At 38.7% G+C, this 7500-nt stretch overlaps 1 protein-coding gene across 3 annotated transcripts in view; it reads left to right on the top strand.

Annotated features, from left to right (window-relative positions):
• LOC144962503 (bone morphogenetic protein 2-like) overlaps positions 1-7500 on the top strand; it is a 125039-nt gene that overhangs the window by 56075 nt on the left and 61464 nt on the right. The gene's annotated exons all lie outside the window — the stretch shown is intronic.

The raw sequence follows: 7500 nt of genomic DNA, 5'->3' as shown, positions 1-7500 counted from the left end.
GCTCACTTTACGGCGCTGCTCTGCGGCTGACGCCTGGGTTATTCCAGTCTTCCCTTGGAATAGACCCTTAAGACAAATTTCCCCTTGGGGATGAATGAAGGGAATTTTATTTTATTTTTATTTTTATTTTATTAAAACATTTTCTCATTGACAACAAACACAACCTTCAGCTTTGTAGTCTTATGTTAGGACATACTGCTTCTGACCTTATTTTGGTCCCTGGGTCGAGTCTCGATAATGTGGGCATCGCAAAGTTGAGTCCTTTGAATTAAGGCTCTTTATTCGCATTCTCTCAACGTATCACTCAGAGCCATAATGACAATAGCAATTGCTTGCCACCCTTTGGAAAGGACGCTAGTATGTCGCACAGTACTTTCCGCAAGATCTAAACAGATTCAAAATGGTTGAGGTTTCGACATAAAGCGCTCTGTGAATGTATTCACTACTATTATGTCTTGTCCTTCAAGCTAACGTGTTGCTGTTGGCTAGGGACTCATTGTAAAGCGCTTTGAGCACGTTTAGTGGTTATTGCTCTATATAAAATCTCACTTCCCCCCCCCCCTTCTTTTTACATGTGCTCTTGTTCGATAATTACAATGTGTATATGTGTGTTTGTGTGCATTTATGTGTGTATTATTATGTGTTTGTGTTTTCCGTTTCTTTTTGTTTTGTTCATTTCTGACACTACAATATACACCTAAACTCTTATCAATTCTTTGATATTACCGCCTTATCATCCTTACTTCGTATACTCAAAGCTTTTTTCCTTATCTCCCGACTTTTTCATTCCTACTTTTTAATTTATCGTGTTTATCTTTGACATTTTTAACTCCTACGCGAGGTCAAACCGCTTCAGCGTGATTTTTTGAGTACCAGACTTACAACAAATGAAACAAAATATTGATAAGTGCGGCTTACTGGTCTTGTGGTATGACACTCGCTTTCGGATCGAAAGGTCCTGGGTTCGAGCCTCGCGCTCGGCGCATAGTTGAGTCCTTGGAAAAGGCTCTTTACTCACATTCTCTCACCGTACTCAGGTGTAAAATGGGTACCTGGCCGTTAACAGCGTTGTCTTTGTCCGAAAAATTGTAATATCGCCTAACAGGCGGCATGTCCCGTCCTACATGTTAAATGTTGTTGTTGACAAGGGACCCCTTGTAACGCGCTTTGAGCACATTTAGTGGATATTGCGCCATATAAAGCTCAATTATTACTATTATTATTATTATTATTATTATTATTATTATTATTATTATTATTATTATTATTATTATTATTATTATTATTATTATTATTATAACACTATATCTACTGTACTCTGAAAAGAAAGGAACAAAATAAAAGAACAAAAAGAACAAAAACAAAAAACAAAGCAAAAAAAAAAAAAAAAAACAACAAAAAAACACGCATTCAAAAATTTTGGTCAGAAAACTCGTCCTTCAAAATAAATATTGATTGGTTAAAATGACCCTCGTCTTGGAAAAAAAAATCTCTCACACCGGGAATTTCGACAAAGTTCCTATAGTTGAAGGTTTTTGACAAGATGAGGGCGATTTTAATCTGTCGATCGATATTTGAAGGACGAGTTTTCTGGCCAAAATTTCAAATACCAGTTGTTGTTTTTTTTTTTGTGTGTGTTTATTTATTATTATTATTTTTTTTTTTTTTGGTGTGTTTTTTGTTTTGTTTTTGTTTTGTTTTATATTGGGTTTTTTTGGTGTTTTTGTTTGTTTGTTTTTTTCGGGGGGGGGGGGGGTATGTTTTGTGTGTGTGTGTGTGTGTGTGTGTGTGTGTGTGTGTTTTGGTCTCTTTTGGGGAGGGGTGGGGCTAGGGAAGTCGGTTTCTTTCCCCAGAGTGCGGCAGTTTCGATAAATGTCCAGCTTTGAGGTCCTACGGTGTTCCTCTCGGTCATGGCTGACCATCGTTGTAGGCCCCTGGGTTCGTGCCTCGCTCGGCGCATAGTTGGGACCTTGAGAACGGCTCTTTACTCATATTCTTTCATCGTATTCAAGTGTAAAATGAGTACCTGGCGTTAAAAATTGTAATTTCGCATAACAGGCTTCATGTCTCGTTCTATATGTTACGTATTGCTGTCGGTCATTTAATGGATACAGCGCTGTATATATATACATATATATATACTCTTCGTCAGCACAACAATACACATTTCATGAATACTGCAACCACCATTGAGTACAGACGATACAAGTTATTTTTCATTATATTTTATTTGTTTTCCACGTTTATTTGTGTATTGTTGTGCTGACGAAGGGTTTGTACCCGAAACGTCTATTGTCTGTTTTGTTCCCATACGAAGCCTCTCCATTTTCACTCTTTCGTTAGTATTTTACGATCACCGGCTTCAGGCAGCCCCTACCGTTTTCTACTTTTTGTTTTGTTTGTTCGTGTTTCTAAAAGATTATTTTTAAAAGTACTCACATTTTGTCTTTCAACAAAGACCACAGCATGTTTTATTTTCGTTGATTTCGTTGAAGTTATCTAACTGCTTTTTTTTTTGGCGGGGGGGGGGGGGGGGGGGGGGGCGTTGTTTTTTGGGGGTTTTTTTCTTCTGTTTTTTTTTTGTTTTGTTTTTGTTTTTTGTTTTTTTGTTTTTGTACTTTTGATTATTGGTACACATAAAGAGAGTTCCGATACTTGATAGATATAATTGTGTCGGTGTTTGAGTGTAGATGAGATAAGCAATACATAGATATAAATACAGAGATTCCAACTTGAAATTTCAAAAAATCGTAGTTTCCAAGGGGGGGGGGGGGGGGGGAGAAAGAAAATGTGACCATTCGCCTCAAAACGGTATTAAGTCGGGATGGTTAAGATGTTGAAAATTGAATTTATAGCCCGAAATATCAGTCTTGTGTTGCGTTTGTAGGTTATATTGAGGAGAATAGATGCCATATTTTAGGGTACAAATGCCAACAATTTATATTTTTGACCAGTTTAACATTAAATTAAGCTTTAAAGCATCTGGTTCGTTCCGACGTAATACCGTTTTGAGACGGTGGGTCACAAATGTCATTTTAAATAGCTTTAGAAATAAATAATTTGCTCTCAGCATGCTAAAAAAAAAACAAAAAAAAAAACAAACGAAAACAAACAAACAATCAAACAAAAACAAACAAAATACGCTCTAAAGGTCTGAATATAGGTTCTAAGGAACTAAGCTTTCCTTTTTACAATAAGATTTATTGAGTCAAAGAGGCAGCAGCCTCTTATGGTTCTCACACTACTATGTTATGACGATCGACCCAATCAGCAAAGTCCGGTCCGCATTCGTGCACTGTCGCGAACCCGCCGGGTAGCATCGTCACAACACACCTGTCAAAGAGGCGAATGTTGTTCTGTAGCTGGTGCCAAAAATTCGTAAATTTATACGAATTTTTTGTAGTACTTGGCATGTCTGTAAATGAATGAAGGTCAAAGCCGGCCGGTCGTGTAGCTTTGCGGTTTATCCCCTTGTACAACATACATTCATTATGTGATCAGTCGTCGCTTCCAAACGCTATCATATCGAGGCTAAATGGTCTTGTGGAATGGCACTCGCTTCCGGATCGGAAGTTCCTGGGTTCGAGCCTCGCTGAAGTTGACGTCACTTGGGTCTTTGTTATTGTTTTTTTTTTTTTTTTTTTGCCATCCAAGTTTATGAGTAATTCTCACTAAACTGTAATATCCTGACTATAAAAGTTCATGGTTACATTTAGTTTTGTGTGTTGGTCCGTTATACTTCCGGATGGCAATGTCGTGAGCTTCTTAGCCAAGTGCATTATATCTATACCTGTTCCTTGCATGGGAGCCGTGCGCTCTTCCAACTGAGCCATCGTGACTGCTCTCCGGTCAACTTTTAACTGTTCAATGTGTGACTTCGAGTTTCCTAAAAAAAACTGTCTCTGTTAAAAAAATAAAAATAATTGAGCTTTTATATAGCGCAATATCCACTAAACGTGCTCAAAGCGATTTACAGGGGGTCCCTGGCCAACAGCAACACTCAACATTTAGGACGGGACATGACTCCTGTTAGACGATATTACAATGAGATGCCTCAGAGAAACTAAACGTACTACACAAGAACGCCTCGAAAATTGTACTGAAAATAAATTTCGATAAGACTGTGTACATTAGGGTGAATCCAAAACACGACAGTGAAATTAGGATAGATGAACATAGAATTGAAGAGGTAACAGAGTTCTCCTACCTCGGATCCAAAATAACAAGACGACGGAAATGCAGAACACGATATCAAGCACAGAATTCAAAAGGCAAACCAGGCTTTCGGCATGCTGAAAAACTTTTGGAAATCAAAGCAAATAATGAGAAAGACAAAGCTGAAAATATACAAGAGCAATGTTTTAAGTGTATTGCTTTATGGCAGTGAAAGCTGGAAAATGACATCCTCCTTAATACAGAAACTAGAAGCCTTTCAGAACAAGTGTTTAAAAAGAATTTTTAATTTATTTTGGCCTACAAAAATAAGAACAGTGGATCTATTAAAGAAAGCTGACTGCACTAGCATTGATAGCCAAATAAAAAAAAAAGAAGATGGCGTTGGCTGGGTCATGTGGCCAGAATGGAAAAAGGGTCACTTCCCAAGACAGCCTTGTACTGGACAGCAAATCGGAAGAGAAAGCGGGGAATATCCAAAGAAACCTGGCGAAGGACCATGGAGAAAGAATTAAAGGAAGCAGGCCTGTCCTGGAATACAGCCATCGCAAAAGCAGCCGATCGCAAAAAATGGAGATGTCTGGTGGATGCCTTATGTGCCTCAAGGCCCGAAGAGGATTAAGTAAGTAAGTAACTCTTTTTACACCTGAGTAAGGTAACAGAATGTGAGTAAAGAGCCTTTTCCAACGAGCGAGGCTCGAACCCAGGACCTTCCGATCCGAAAGCAAGTGTCATACCACAAAACCACATAGCCGCACTGTCTCTATTACTCCCCCCCCCCCCCTTTCACCCCCCCCCCCCCCCCCCCCCAAATCATACCTCCCGCCATGCCGTCATTCTCTTTATTTTCCCTTTCTTTTTTTCTAGCATTGCCCAATACAGCCTTCTCTTAATCATAGATTACAACATGTTATACACGTATAATTGAGTATAATATTTATATTATAGAGTCCCAGATCTGTGAAAGATCTATGATCTTTATCAACCAAACATAAGCCTGTGTGTTTATTGTGTGTTGTTATGTGGTTTTGTGTCTTACGGTGTGATTGTGATTTTAGCGGGGGTTATGGATTTTCCCGAAGAATGGAATAATATTGTAGATGTTCGTGATTAGCCCTTTACTTACTCAAGGAATTTGAAGGAGGAGTAGGGGTGGGGGGAGGGGGGGGGGGGGGGGGTGCTAGAAGGAAGGGGAGGTGTGTGTGTGTTTGAGTTTGTGTGCGTGTGCGTGTGTGACATAAAAAGATATATAGATGGAGAGAGAGAGAGAGAGAGAGAGAGAGAGAGAGAGAGAGAGAGAGAGAGAGCGTGTGTGTGTTTATGTGTTTGTTTGTTGTTGTTTTTTTGGTTTGTTTTTTGTTTGTTTTTTTTTATTTATATATTGCCAGATAGGGAAGAAAGGGAGAGCGAGAAAGATAGATAGATAGATAGATAGATAGATAGATAGATAGATAGATAGATAGATAGATAGATAGATAGATAGATAGATAGATAGATAGATAGATAGATAGAGAGATAGATAGATAGATAGATAGATAGAGAGAGAGCGAGAGATAGATAGATAGATAGATAGATAGAGAGAGAGAGAGAGAGAGAGAGTTTTGTTGATAGATACTAGTAGATAGATAGCCAGATGGGGGATAGAGAGCGAGCGAGAGATAGATAGGTAGATAGATAGATAGATAGATAGAGAGAGAGAGGGAGAGAGAGAGAGGGAGAGAGAGAGAGAGAGAGAGAGAGAGAGAGAGAGTTTTGTTGATAGATACTATTAGATAAATTGCCAGATGGGGAGAGAGAGCGAGCGAAAGATAGATAGATAGATATATATATATATATATATATATATATATATATATATATATATATATATATATATATATATATAGAGAGAGAGAGAGAGAGAGAGAGAGAGAGAGAGAGAGAGAGAGTTTTGTTGATAGATACTGACTAGTAGATAGATTGCCAGATGGGGGAGAGAAATTATAGAGATTTAGAGGGGGGGGGGGGGGGGGGGGGTTGTAGAACGAGAACAAGTTTTGAGTGATGTTTGGTTGATCCTCCGTCTGATCTGTGTATAGAGATAACGGATTGGGACAAACAGGGTCCGGTCTGTTTATTTGAACAGCTGGGTGGTTTGTGTAACAGGGATTGCCATATTGATGGATTGATGGATGGATAGATGGATGGATTGATGGATGGATAGATGGATGGGTTGATGAATGGATGGGTGGTCGATGGATGGATAGATAAATAGATAAATGGATTAATGGATGGATATAGATTGATGGGTTGATAGATAAATAAATAGATGAATGGATTAATGGATGTTGGGCGAATGTTTGGATGGATAGATAGAAGGATGGATGGAAAAGATTGATCGATGGATAGATGGATAGAAAGATTGATGGATTGGAGGATAGCTTGATTGACGGATGGATGTTTGAAAGGTTTGATGAACTGATGAATGGATGAATGGATGGATATCTTTTAAGGATAGCTCGATAGATGGATGGATGGATGGATGAAATGCATTTAAGAGCCATTGGATTATTTGATAATTTTTAATGGATTGTCCAGTCGATCGATGAGTTGATAAATATACTTTCGATCGAGTACCTGGACTGGCGGACTTGACTTCGTACCCTTCCGCTACTGAGAGGTCGTTAACCCTCTCCTTACCGGCCATTTTCAAAATTTCCCCAAAACTTCACACTCACCCAACACAAAAACAGACATTTCTTACTCAAACAGAAAAGCAACAAGCACATTCTACACATAATATTGTTCGACAATACGAGCTCTATTACAGAATGTCAAGTTTTTTATAGCTATAGCAAAAAGAAATGAAATCTGTGTGAGAAAAGTGACTGTTGTATCGTAACAAATGTGACGATTTTCCATTAGGTGGTAAGGAGGGTTAAACATAGCTGAAGCTTGGTACAACTTTGTGGTCTTGTTCTCGGGTTCGGACCTGTACATACTGGTTGGAGTCTCGTTCTGGAAAACGCAAAGTTGAGTCCTTATCAAACACTCTTAACACTCGTATTTATTCTCTCAAAGCACTCCTGTATAAATTGAGCGACTAATCACAACCTTACAGCGTTGAAAAAAAAAATCAAATAAAATGCAATGTGGCGATACAGGCGTCATAGGCAACTCCTCATACAGGTTAAGTGTTACTGTTGTCTTGTGACACATTGTAAAGAACGTTGAGCACATTTCTGGAAGTACTCTAAAAACAAACAAACTTCAATCTCAATCTTTAGTAACGTTGGTCCGTCACGACATGATACCGTTTTGAGACGGTTGGTTGTATTATACAGTACT

The sequence above is a fragment of the Berghia stephanieae genome, chromosome 1 (assembly GCF_034508935.2).
Source record: "Berghia stephanieae isolate SIO BIC M18660-M18661 chromosome 1, UCSD_Bste_1.3, whole genome shotgun sequence".
Lineage (NCBI taxonomy): Eukaryota > Metazoa > Mollusca > Gastropoda > Nudibranchia > Aeolidiidae > Berghia > Berghia stephanieae.
This window is presented reverse-complemented; position numbering and strand designations above follow the sequence as displayed.